Below are 14,907 nucleotides of genomic sequence, written 5' to 3'. Positions count from 1 at the left end.
GCAAGCCAAGGTCATGGGAGAGTCAGGGCTAGAGTCCTAGCCGTGCTAGGACTCGTGCTGAGAGGCGGCGAGGAGTCCTTGGCAGGATGGACTCCTCCCGAGAGTGGTTAGGGAGGCTGGGCAGGCTTGCATAGGCTGCAGTCGATTATGGAGCTTGGCCAGGGGGCTCGGGCTAGGATAGGGTACGTCCTTAGGGTCTTGGGTGAGGGCACATCAGGTGGGTTCAGGGGCTGGTCTCGCTGGTAGGGTCCTAGGAGGCTAAAATAAAGAGTCCTAGTGTGTAAGAAACTCTCGACCAACACCAACCTAGCTTTATAGGCTCGGTTTCATGACCAGGGGCTAGGGCCGTGAGTTCTTGTGGGCCAGTAGGCTATCTAAGTGTGTTGGGAGGGGTCTGGTCCACGATGGTTCGGGGGTGGCTCGATAAAATCGGAATATGGCTCGGGTTGAACCTCCAAGGGGCAAGTGAGGGTTTTAATCACTAAATAAATAGAAACGGGGCTCACGGGGGTCGAGTCATGGCTCCTAAAGGCTAAACTAATATAAAAAGACTAAATTTAGAATTTAGGAATTTTATATTAAAGTTTGGGATTTTTCGGGATTAAAACGCCTTCAAAACGTCTAATAACGAATTAATTAAATAGTCAACGAATTAAGCCAAATAAAAATATGGGAAAATTCATGTAAGCTTAAATAAATATTTGGGACATGTTAGAATCATGAAATCAAGAAAAAGTCGAAAACGTAAAATGTCGAGTCCAGGGGTAAAACGGTCTTTTTACATCGGGAAATTAGTAAAGGTCATGGAAGTGCCCGAAATGCTGTTTTTATGAAAATATGAATATTTTTATATGTTTATGAATTTCCCATGATTTAAGTATGATTTTTAAATGTCTAAGGGATTTTACGATTTTAAGAAGACGTTTAAAATACATGTTTCATGCTTGGTTTAAAAAATGAAAATGTAAATATTATTCACGATTTTTATAAAGTGATGTGAATGAAAAATGTTGAAGGAAGTGAAGTGATTGTGACTAATTTGTTAATAATGGCGATGTCGTGAGGGTTATGGTCCCAATGGGAGCCTGACGATCGTGTTTCCAATATTGCGAATATGAGGTTATGAGGTTTGAGGTAAGAATGGGAATGTCGTGAGGGGAGAAGGCCCCAGAAGAACCCATTTTTGGGAAAAGGCCCCAGAGGGAGCCCCGATGATTGTATTTCTATTCGATCATGTTAGGCAAAGGCTCAGTTGACCGGTGAGAGTCTCGCTGATGTCCCCGCCGCCCAGTACTGTGGTTTTATATAGATGGATCCATTGTCATGTCATGTCATGTTGAGGAAATTCACAATTAACGATCTGATTCAACAAAGGAAAAAGAAAAATATTTATGATTACGAAAAATGTTTATGTCATGTCGTGTTGAGGAAAAAGGAAAAAGGTTAAGGTTTATGAAATGCATCATGAAAATATTTATGAAAATGTTTATGTTTAAATTTATGCATCTTCATGAAAACGATATTTTAAGTACAATTATTTTCACCGTTATATGTTGACTGTATTACGTATTACTCGTTATAAAGATTATGGTGTGTTGAGTCTTTAGACTCACTAGGTGTGATGGATGCAGGTGGTATTGAGGGAGGACTTGATGGGTGATACTACTAGACTGAAGGTGCACACAACCCGAGGACTAGCGCTACATTTTCCGCATTATGCTTTATGTTTTAAGTTAAAGATTTTTAAGATTTTTTATTTATGATTTTGAGAGATTTTGAGAGGTTTAGTATGAGTTTTACTTTTCAAATTATTGCTTTTTAGGTTTGGTAAAACAGTAGACGATTTTATTTTACGACTATTTCACCCGAATTTTCAAATACTAGTTGATTGAGGTTTTATTTTAAAAAGGACAAAAATATTTTATAAAAATATTTTCATATATCATTGGGTTGGCCGAAATGTTTAAAAAAAAATTTTCTAGTACTTTTAGAGCAATAAAAAGGACAGGACGTGTCACTTTCAGTTTTCATGGATTTAATGAAATCGTGTCTTTAAGCCGTATTTGGATACTTTTGTCATTGTTTTTATTGATGACATCTTGATCTACTCAAAGACACGAGAACTTCATCATGAGAATTTGAGGATTGTGTTGCAGTAGTTGACGGATAAGCAATTGTATGCCAAGTTAAAGAAATGTGAGTTCTGGTTGGAGCAGGTGGCGTTTTTGGACACATAGTTTCGAAAGAAGGAATATCGGTTGAGCCATCCAAGATTGAATCCATTAAGAAATGGTCCATTCCAAAGATATTTTCAGAGGCAAGATGTAACGCCCCAGATTCGACGACTGTCCTCAATGTATCAAGACGGGTCTTTCCAGCGTGCTTATATCCTAACTCACACGCACCTTGGGAAACTTCCCAGGAGGTCACCCATCCCAAATTTCTACAAGTCAAGCACGCTTAACTTTGGAGTTATTATGTGATGAGCTACCGAAAAAAAGATGCACCTTCGTGATATGAGTAGTACAAATCAAATCTTTTAAGCCCTCTTCAACTGTACAGTCCATTACATTGAACAGTCTCGGAATCCCTCTCATTATAGTGTGGGTCGGTTCATTCATATTCCCTCCACCTACAAGCCTGCCAGGAGCCGCTCATTGTCCGTGCAACTGATGACACCGGTGATCACCCCCCACTCTCTTCGGCCCCGGGGCATCAACTGGTACCAGGATTGCTGTCGAGATCTATAAAAGTCCAGGAGGTATTGGGTTCTAATCCTGGGAAGGCAAAAGCTCCAGTTCCTGGGCTGGATAAGTTCTATGAGTAATGGGTAATGGGATACCCGTGAGGGGACTTAAGCCCAATCGAGAACAGCAATAGCATGGGCCTCGGCCCATACCCATGCATCATTACGCATAGGACTTATCCAGCCTAGGCACTGGAGTTTTTGCCTTCCCAGGATTAGAACCCAAGACCTCCTGGACTTATAGAAATCTTGGCAGCAATCCTGGTACAAGTTGATCTAGTCATACCCACGCACCCTTACGCATAGGACTTATCCAGCCCAGGCACTGGAGTTTTTGCCTTCCCAGGATTAGAACCCAAGACCTCCTGAACTTATATAGATCTTGGCAGTAATCCTGGTACCAGTTGATCTACTAGCTCAACTGGTACCAAGATTGCTGCCAAGATCTATATAAGTCCAGGAGGTCTTGGGTTCTAATCCTGGGAAGGAAAAAACTCCAGTGCCTGGGCTGGATAAGTCCTATGCGTAATGGTGCGTGGGTATGGGCCGAGGCCCATGCTATGCCATGGCCCATGAACGTTACATAAGATGTTTTCTTGGTTTGGCAGGATATTACAGATGATTCATAGCGGACTTTTCGAAGATCGCTTTGACACTAACAAGTTTAACTCGGAAGTCTGTGAAGTTCGAATGGACCATAGAATCCCAACAAGCATTCCAAACATTGAAAGATAAGTTGACTTATGCCCCTGTACTAGTACTTCCTTGTGGTACTGAAGATTTTTTTGTGTATACAAATGCTTCAAAACAGGGGTTAGGTGATGTATTGATGCAGCGTGGGAAAGTGACAACTTATACTTCTCGTCAGTTGAAAGAATACGAGAAAAATTATCCCACTCATGATTTTGAGTTGGCAGCTGTGGCTTTTGCTTTAAATATTTGGCGGCATTATCTTTATGGTGAGAAATGTGAAATATTTATCACAAAATTTTGAGTTATTTGTGTGCGTAGAAGGAATTAAATATGCGGCAACGGAGATGGTTGGAACTTGTGAAAGACTATGATTGCACCATTAGCCATCATCTTGGTAAAGCTAATATGGTTGCGGATGCTTTGAGTCGCATGTCGAGTTTTTTATTGGGTTCTATGATTTCTAAACCATTGTTGCTTGATCTGTAAAGGAACGAGATAACTTTGGTATCTTCGTGTACAATGGCTCGATTATCTGCATTGATTCTTCGCTCAACCTTGTTTGATTGAATTTTGATGGAACAACAGTCTGATAATCAGTTATTATAGTTGAAGAGAAAAAGTGATCTAACCGGGGTTTCTGAGTTTGGATTGAATCATGATGTTTTTTTGGACTTTTGATGTAGGATATGTGTTCCTATGGGTGATGACATTCGAAAAAATGTACTTCTTGAAGCTCATACAACGCCATATTCTGTACACCTTGGTAGTACCAAGATGTACCATGATCTTCGACATCTTTACTGGTGGCCAGGTAAGCATAAAGAAATCATGTTATTTGTTTCTGAATGCCTAACTTGTCAGCATGTTAAGATTGAGCACCAAAGACCGGCGGGATTGTTTCAATCCTTACCTATACCACAATGGAAGTCGGAGCTCATAACTATGGATTTTGTTGTCGGGTTGCCAAGGACTCAGAGAGGCTTCAATTCTATTTGGGTGATTTTTGATTGATTGACCATGTCATCATATTTTCTTCCTGTCAAGACGACGTATTCTATGAATCTATATTCTGAGTTATATATTCAGGAAATTGTGAGACTTCATGGGTACCGGTATCGATAGTTTCAGATCGTGATCCAAGGTTTACATCTGAGTTTTGGAAGATTTTACATCGAGCCTTGGGAATGAAATTGGCTTTTAGTATCGTTTACCATCCTCAAAGCGACGGGCAATCAGAAAGAGTGATCCAAATTCTTAAAGATATGTTGAGGGCTTGTACAATTGATTTTCCCGGGAGATGGGATTCCAAGTTGCCTTTGATGGAGTTCACATATAATAACAGCTATCAGTCTTCAATCGGCATGGCACCTTATGAAGCTTTATATGGAAGAAAGTGCCGATCTCATTTATATTGGGTAGAGGTAGGTGAAAGGAAGATGTTGGGCCCGGAGTTGGTTCAACATACAACAGATGTTGTGGCATTGATCCAAGAAAGAATGAAGACCGACCGCTCAGTCTCTACAGAGAAGTTAAGCCGATGTGCGGCAGCTGCCATTGGCATTTGAGGTTGGTGATCATGTTTTTTTTTTAAAATAACCCCGCTCAAGGGAGTGATGCGTTTTTGCAAGAAAAGTAAATTAAGTCCTCGTTACATTGGGACGTTCAAAATTCTTGATAAGATTGGAGACCGAGCCTATCGTCTTGCATTGCCACCGGATTTGGATCGAGTTCACAACTTATTTCATGGTTTTGTGCTGCGTAAGTATATTGCTAACTCATCTCATGTTCTTCGGTACAAATATTTGGATCTATTACCTAACCTAAGCTACGAAGAAATGCTGGTTCAAATACTTGATTGCAAGGTTAAAGTGTTAAGGTCTTGTCAAAGTTCTTTGGAGGAATCAGGTGATTGAAGAGGCCACGTGGGAACCGGAAGAGGAGATGAAGCATCGTTATCTGATTTTATTTGACGATAAGAAAATTTCGGTGACAAAGTTTTATAAGGATGGGGAGATTGTAATATCCCAACATTTAATTATTTCGTTGTTTATGGTGTTATTTTATGGTTCAGTGTTTAGAGTTTGTGGTTATTGGATGGTTATGGTTTATTATTGTTATGAACATTTTATATGGTATTGGTGATTAAGTTTATGGGAATCGGTTATGGTTATGGTTATTGAAATGGTAATAGTATGGTTATTGTTTTGGTATTATATTTTATAGTTGTTATTGATTATGGAAATAAATGAGTTTGTTGATGGTTGTGTTGGATGATTGAGGATGTTTATTTCATTGGGATTGAATGGTATTAGGAAGGTTGGATTTAAAGAGAGTTGGGCATGGTTTTTGGTGCAGGGGACAGCACCGCAGCGTCGGAGGGCAGCGCTGCTAGGCATGCAGGGCAGCGCCGAAGCGTGGGCGCCGTAGCGCCAACAGGGTGGCGATGCGGCGCTAGGTGGGCGAGAAGTGTTATTTTTAAACACTTTTTTCGAATTATTGAAGGCTTTTATACCTATTTCTAGATACTTCTCCACACTTCTCTCCTTTTCCCTCATTTTCCATTGGTTGTAGCTTATTTCTCTACGAGGTTTTCTCTCTTTCATTCTCCACTTCAAGTTCCAATGCTCATAATTGATTTCTTAGCGTCTCCTACCATAGATATCAAGCTTCAAGGTAAGAACTTATATTTTGGAGTTTAAAGGGTTTGAGATATTGAGTGTTAAGTTAAATTGATTGATTCCTTGCATTAATGGCAATGATTTATGGTTATTATTGTTATTATTGTTGTAGGAATCATTCAAGATCACCTTTGGTTGTTGGGTTGTAAGTAGAAGCTCTTCTTGTGCTCACATGATACTTATATGTATGAAAGTCATGATATTGATATCTAGCTCCTTCGATTGTTATGTTATTGATGTATTTGTTGATATATATATTCATTGATTAAAGGATTTCCATTGAATTCATTCACAAATTAGCTAGGATTCATTGTTCCTACCAAGTGTTTGTTAAAATGCCTCAATGAAGTTTCCTATAATTAAAGCTAAAGAATGATAGTAATTCATGCATGTCATTGGCCAATTTCATGATTACGAGTATCTCTCACAGTTTAGATATTTATATATCAGAGGGATACTTACCACAGGTCACAAGTCACAGATTATCAATTCCTTACTTTAATTCATGTCACGAGATACCGTCTATTTATTGCTTTGATATCTATTGTACATTAGATAGTATTATTCAGTTTTCATTGCCATTGTCATTGCCATAGCCATGTACCAAGCCAAATATATGAATATGTATTTGTTACGTATAGCTTTCCACTTACTGAGTTTTATCTCATTCCAGTTAATGTCATGTGATGCAAGTGACAAGAAAGAATGAAACAGATTGTTCGAGGCGGGAGAAGTCATATGGTTAATGGAAAGGAAAACTTTTGAACTTTTGTCATATCACTTTTACATGGTGTGTAGTGAACATGGAAATGTTAGTAATATGTATTTCGTTAAATAAATTGGGGTAAAATTTGTGGTGGCTTTTGGATATTTTGTAAATGGATTTGTGTAACTAGTGGAAAATGTTTATGATCAAATGATATATTGTTCTTTTCCTTTTCAATATTAAGGCTTCCGTGTATGTCATTTATTTTAAACGTTATTATCATGGGAGTGGGTTGTTTCAGATAACACGTTGAAGTGTCTCTCTAAGCATTAAGCATGCCCTTTTCTCACTTGTGCTCAACACACTTGTTCTTCTAAAATTGGTCTTCACTGATCTTCTATTTATAGACTCGAAACTAATCGTACATTGAGACTCAATAATTGTATCTGTTGCTATTTTGAATTTGTTCCTAGGATTTTGTGTCTCGACATTTCCGACAAGTCTCCAGGAATCTCTCAGCTTTAATCTTTTCTGCAACGTCCATTAATTTTACTACTGATAGTACAAATAATTTAGCCAGTGCGCACAACTGAATTCCATTGAATAAGCTTGTCCTGTTCTTCATACTGATTGAATCCTGACTGATGCATTGAAATGATCAGTTGAACTGGTCTTGAACTGGTCTAGTGAAATCACTTGGCTCGAAAGCTTAACTGGTTAGACTGGTTAGTTGGAATTTCCATCAGTTGATCACTTCATCAGCTAGTCGGGCTTCTGAAGTTGTTCTGCTGAATTACCTAACAACTGATCAATCGGTGGAACTGTTCTTTGATACATCAGTTGGACTGATTTAGCTTGGGCAATCAGTTGACACTATCAGTTGGCGTTCTCGAAAGCTTTAGTTAGGCGAGATAACTAATCAGTTCGGCTTTGATCAGTTACATTATCCTGCGCACTAAGATAAACCATTAGTAACAAAATAACAAGTTTTGTTAACATCAAAATCAAGATTGCGAACATGAATAATTCAACAGATACCGAACCGGGAAAGGAGACCGGAGACGATTAAGATGTTAAAAAGTTAAAGTTAAAATTTTTATTTTAAGTCAAGAAAAGAGTATTTTAAAGGATTTATAAATTTTTAGCATTTTTAGAGTTAAATTTAATTTATCGAGTGAAATAGAAACACTAAGTATTTTTATTTTGAAAAATTCGAAAAAAAGGGATTCAAACACGTCCACTCAAAATAAAATATTTTAATAATTATTTTAGTATTTAATTATGGGTAGAATTTTAAAATTTTAGGACACTTAATTAAAAAAATTGAAAAGTTAAATTAATATTTTAATTTGTAAGTGCTTCATTAGAAAATTTAATTAGTATTTTAATTAAACTAAAACACCTAATAAGCATCCTATGCAATTTATAAAAGAGTCCCAACCCTACCACATTACCCAACATACGTAAAATACAACACACACACACACACATAGTTGGCCAATTTTTTTCCAAGGCAAGGGCTAGGCTTGTTTTATCTTTCTTCCAAAAGAACCCAGGGAAAACACTCACACTAAAATCTTTGGTTAATTAACTCACTTTTCAAGCCAATAAACGAATCAATACGTCTCCGTTCGGTCTCCGTTTTCCCACGCGTTCGTATGTCAATATTTTTTGCGTTTTAAAGCATATGTGTAAGGTCTAGAAATTCGAACGACGTAACCTGACCGCATCCAAATCTAGGATTTTATTAGAATATTTAATTATTTTTAAATGCATGTTTATGACATAAATATGTGTTTTATTTCTTGAATTACTAGATTACATTTATTTGGGCTTTTAACAGCATTTCACGCTCGAACAAGTGACAGATATTGGGGACAGTCAAGGAAAAATGTTTTATTATACGATTATTTTTAATTATTTAATATATGATGAATTTTCAAAAATGAGAGTTTTAAGGTATTTTTATGCGTTGAGCCATTTTTTAAACCCTTATTTAATTTTTAGTAAATCAGATAACTTTTTTGAAGATTCGAGTAATTTTTTTAAAACGTATCAAAACGAAATATTTTTCGAGAGTGTTATTGGGCATAACAGACTTGTTTTAATAAATATTTGGGCCAAACCCATTAGACTTCAACATTGTAAACCATAGGCCCATGTACACTCATTTTAGTCTGCAAAAGCCCTCGAACTCTAACCATCCCTCATAATTTCGGCCTCCCAACACACGTCCAGAAGCTCCTCCACGATTTCAGCAGCTTTTTGTTCCATTTTTGTGAGATAAAACGCAGCCAAGGTCTTCCATGTCTCTCCGGTATCCGTTATACACGTTGTTGTCGAGATTTTTGAGCGTATATACGCAAAGGCACACCCTAAAACAAGGTTTTTCTCATCGATCACATCATAGTATGAATTTTGATGGTCGCATTATATGATATAGACCTATCTATACGAACAATTTATACGTGGATTTTACATGAATATATTGAATTTTCATCCTTTATTACTCACGTATTTGACATGTTGCGTAAGGGGCTGCCTGCATCGGGAGCTGTAGGACTCAAATACAGGCTAGTAGGTGGTCTTCGATGGTTAAGATCAGATCGGGAGTTGGTTGGGTGATGGTGCTATCGGTTCCACGATCTAGGACTTGTGACAGCTAGGTTGTGTGAAGGGTTGAAGGCACCGTGGTTAAGACCCTGGTGGGTCCATGTCGGGGCTTGGGGTGGTCCATGGGCCGGTGGACGAAGGGTGGGGTTGGTCGTGAATCAATAGAAGGAGTCGAGCTAGGCATACGTTCGTGTGCGAGTTGAGTAGGCCAGCGTGCAAGGGCTGTAGGCATGGGTTTGGTCAGTCCAGGAAAGGGCCCATGGTTCGGTCTGGTCCCTGGGTAGTCGGCTAGGGGCTGGTCCAAGAGAGTTTTGTCTAGGGTCGAGAATTCGAGAGCTAGGTGCACTAGGGTTTGGACCTTCTTGCGTGCAGAAAATTCCAGCAGCTGGTCGAGGGCTTTCAAGGGTCTTGGGTGGTCCAAATTAGGTCATGTGTGGTTAAGTCATGGTTTAAGTTTGGGAAAATTTGGTTTAGTTTCGGGTTGATTTAGGAACCCCGGTACAAGTTTTAAAATGAATTATTAAAGTCAATACATGGACCAGAGCTTACGTCTAGGAAATGGTTATAAGTATGTTTTGAGGTGTTTGAATAAGCATGGTTTTCTTCGGGTCAAAATTTTAAGGTCCAGGGGTAAAATTGATGTCTCGTCGCTGGGTACCGCGGTTATACGTAGATGGATCCATCGACTTTGAACTGATACAAAAGTCACAACTAATGATCTGAATTCAATAAGAAAAATTGAACATGTATATGATGATATGATATGACTCGATATGTTGACGTTCACGTTTATGCTTTCAGGAATCATGAACCTTATTTCATTTACAATTCTTTTCACTGTTGCATGATATGTATATGTACTTGTTATGGTTCAGGTGTGTTGAGTTTTTAGAGTCAATAGGTGTGAATGATGCAGGTGAGCAGTTCATTGATGGCGAGAATAGAGGTGCCGAAGGCTGAGTTGACTGGGTCTAGTGGTGCACTGGAAGCCCGAGGATCTTGCGCTTCTTTTGAATTTTTTTTATGATGTTATCAGCTTTTGAGGGATATGATTAAACATTATTTTAAAACTATTTTGATTTGCATACTCTGTAGTTGGCGTTTATTTTAAACATTCAGTTTTATGTTGATATTACGCAGTAGTTGGAATTATTTTGTGGATCATGTTTTGGAATTTTTATATATTTGTATGTACATTTTCGGCCAAGTTTTTTTAAAAAAAGAATTTATAGTAGCATTTTAATAGGAGATGTTATAGTTGGTATGAGAGTAAGGTTTCTTTTAAAAGGTTGTACCCCCGCCGGCTTCTGAAGCTTAGTCGTCAAGCTTCAAGTCTTTAAGATTGCATGTTTTAAATATTTTAATGTTATCACCGGCATGTTTACATGATATATGTTTTACAGTACATTTTTAGTTGTTTATATTCTTTGGGGATTAAATATTTTGAGAGCTAGATTGAATTGCATGATTTGTAACGTCTAGAATTTGGATTTATTTAGATATTATGCTTTCCAGAAAAGATCTCAATTCAAAGAGGCATGATGATAATCTTGGGGGTGACAGAGGCTATCCACCACCCCGCCGGGAGATCCGCTACCCGAGTTCTGGAGTGTTTTGCACGACTGATGGAGCAAGCTCAGCAGGCTCCGAGACCCCAGGTGGATATATATGAGCAGTTCAGGAGGCTCAGCCCAGAGGAGTTTTGCAGCACTACTGACCCGTTTATGGCAGAGGGTTGGATTTGATCACTAGAATTGCACTTCCATTACTTTGACATGAGAAATGGTGACGGAGTCAGATGTGCAACGTATATGCTGGGATATGATGCATATCTTTGGCGTGAGGGAGAAGCGCATGGATATGGATACTCTAACTTGAAATCAGTTTAAGGACATATTCTACAACAAGTATTTTCTTGCAGATATCAGGTGGTGCTGAAACGTCTACCCTTTTTATTGATTTAAAAATACTAGAAATTTTTTTTTTTCCTCTAAAAATTTCGGCCTTTGCTAAAATACTTTAATATAATGTTTTGCCCTTTTTAAAATAAAAACCCACCATCTAGCATTTTAAAAATCAGGTGCAATAATAAAATTAAATCTTCAACTGTTTTACCAAACTTAAAAATCAATAAGTTTGAAAAGTATAGCCCATACTAAACCTCTCAAAAATCACACAAAAGCATAAATTAATAGTCTTAAAAGCTTTAACATAAATCATGAGTCAAAAGTCGTAAATGCGGAAATAATAGAAGCGCTGGTCCTCGGGTTGTGTGCACCTTCAGTCCAGTCAATTCACCCATCACGTCCTCCCTCAATACCACCTGCATCCATCACACCTAGTGAGTCTAAAGACTCAACACACCATAATCTTTATAACGAGTAATATGTAATACAGTCAAACATATAACGGTGAAAAATACTTGTACTTAAAATATCGTTTTCATGAAGATGCATAAGCATAAACATTTTCATGATGCATAAAGCTTTAAACATAAACATTTTTATGACATGCAAACATAAAATCTTGATCATTTTCCTTATCATTACATAAAACGTTTTAACTTGATCATAATCATTTTCCTTTTTCTTTTCCTTTTCCTTTTCTTTTGTTGAATTCAGATCGTTAATTGTGACTTTCCTGATCATGCTCATGAGGGTCGATGGATCCATCTACATAAAACCACAGTACTGGGCGGCGGGGGACACGGGCAACACTCTCACCGGTCATCCAGGCCGTGGTCTATCATGATTCGAATAGAAATACGATCGTCGGGGGTCCCTCTGGGGTCTTTTCCCATAAATGGGCTCCCTCTGGGGCCTTCTCCCCTCACGATATTCCCATTCTTCCGTTACCACAAAACCGTTACCACATATCCGTTACCACATATTCGCAATGATGGAAACACGATCGTCGGGCTCCCACTGCGACCATAACCCTCACGACGTCGCCACCATTAACGAATTAGTCACAATCACTTCACATCCTTCAACATTTTTCATTCACATCACTTTAGAAAAATCATGAATATCATTACATTTTTCATTTTTGAAACCAAGCACGCAACACGTATTTTAATTGTCTCCTTAAATCATGAAAATCCCTTAGACTTTTAAAAATCATCAATCAATCATTAACAATTCATAAACAGTTAAAAATAATCATATTTTCATAAAAATATCATTTAGGGCACTGCCATGACCTTTACTAATTACTAGGTGTAAAAAGACCGTTTTACCCCTGGACTCGACATTTTACGATTTCGAATTTTTTCTTGATTTCATGACTCTAACATGTCCCAAATAATTATTTAAGCTTACATGATTTTTTCCATAAATTTAAATGGCTTAATTGTCAGACTTTTTCAATTATATTTTCTTAATTGTTTTAACGACGTTTTAATCCCGAAAAATACCAAAATTTAATATAAAATTCCTAAATTCTAAATTTAGTCTTTTTATATTGTTTTAGCCCTTATGGACCACGACTCGACCCCCGTGAGCCGTTTTCCAATTTTCTTTATTTTAAAAGCCCTATTTGACATCTAAACTTTGACCCCGAGCCAACTTTTGATTTTCACGAGTTACCCCCAAACCATTTCGAGCCAAAACGTGCCCAACATGTTAAATTAGCCTACTGGACTCTAAGTTTGCCAAGACAACCATCCTAAAGCCAAAAACGTACCACCCCAAAACACACCTAAGCTGGCCGAGACTCCTAGTGGTGTTGGATTCTTTGTTTTGCTTCCCAACCCATGAACCAACGAGCCCAGCCCTTGTGCCATCCCTCGTGCACCCTCCTAGGACTCTAGTGCATCGTCTCGACCCAGCCTTTGGACCCCAGACCGCGCCCTCACGCCCGTGCGAAGCACTGAACTCTGCGCTTGGTCTCCTTGTTTCTCGGGTGGGAGTCCTAGCTTGCTAGGACTCCTTCCCTGCCTTAGAGCGCGAGTCCTAGCGTGGCTAGGACTCCCTCCTTGACTCTCTCATGTCCCTGGCTAGCCCTTGGAACAAGCCAACCAAACCCGAACCCCCTGCACTGAAAAACCCGAACCCCTTATGAACTTGACAGCAGGTTACGGTTCTTGCATGATTCTGGTTTCTTTTCTTTCTTGGTTTCAATCGATTTAGGTGTGGTGTGTGGGACTCTAAAACATGTGAAATCCTTACTTTTCAAGCCTAGACTTCATGGCAGCCCCTTGGTATAAACAACGTGTATCATGGCAAGCAACAAAGGAGATACATAAATCGTAAAGATAAAGGAAACAAGGCAGTAGTCTTTCGGTTCTCATGTACCACAACAGAACTTAATAAATAAAAAAAACATATTATGACATGATGGAGGAGAATAGGGAGATTAAGGTGTGCCTTTGCGTAGTTTGCGCTCGAATATCCGTTGACGACGAAGAACGGGACGCAACATTGGCTTGCTCTTCTTAGAACTTACGAAAAACTCCAAGAAATTCTCTTCTACCTTGCTGGTGTGTTGTGCCGTGAGTTGTGTGTATTTGAGAGAGTTTTGGTGATGGAAATTAGGGTGGCCGATTTTTCCCAAAGCTATAATAGGGTTTTGTGTCTAAATAACAAATTAAATACTAGATTATCACTAAGTAGGCTTTTAGGCCTATCAAGCCATGAATTTAAGCCCATTAGTTTAATTTCGGATTTAATAAAATAATACCAAGGTTTTTCTTTAATTAAAATGTGAATTTATTAGCCGGGTTGCCAAAAAGCTCGTATTTTAGTTGAAAAACCAACCCCGATAAAATTTACATCCCGGCGTATAAAATCACCTCAAAACCCCTTTATTTTCAAAAATACTAAAAAGCATCACCCATAATTTAAATAATTAAAAATAATTATTTAATAAAATATTTTACATTTTCTTCAGCCCTCGGTCCCTGTTCCTCGGTCGTCGCTTGAATATTCCTAAAAATACGTTTTTATGCATGATGACAATTAAATCTCATTTAGCAAATAAACATGTATGTCACATAATTAATTAGCGATTAAAATAAATTAATTGCTCATTTTCCATAATTTCCTAGATTCGCATGCAGTTGGATTACGTCGTCTAATTTTGGACCTTACAATTCCCACCCTCCCCCCCCCCCTTAAATAAAATTTCGTCCTAGAAATTAGAACTTACCGAATAAGTCTGGATAGCGACCCTTCAAGTCCCTTTCGGTTTCCCATGTAGCTTCCTCTTCCGAATGATTCAGCCACTTGACCTTGACCATTGGAATGACTTTGTTTCGCAATCGTCTTTCTTGTCTAGCCAAAATCTGGACGGGTCTTTCCTCATAAGTCATATTTGGAGTTAGTTGAAGAGGCTTATAATTAAGCACATGTGACGGATTCGACATGTACTTCCACAGCATTGAAATGTGGAACACATTGTGAACTCTAGAAAGTGCGGGTGGCAGTGCCACTCTATAAGCTAGTGTCCCAATCCTCTCCAAAATCTCGAAC

The sequence above is a fragment of the Primulina eburnea genome, chromosome 1 (genome assembly GCF_022965805.1).
Source record: "Primulina eburnea isolate SZY01 chromosome 1, ASM2296580v1, whole genome shotgun sequence".
Taxonomy (NCBI): Eukaryota; Viridiplantae; Streptophyta; class Magnoliopsida; order Lamiales; family Gesneriaceae; genus Primulina; species Primulina eburnea.
The sequence above is the reverse complement of the archived record's forward strand: the minus strand, read 5'-3'. Positions refer to the sequence as shown.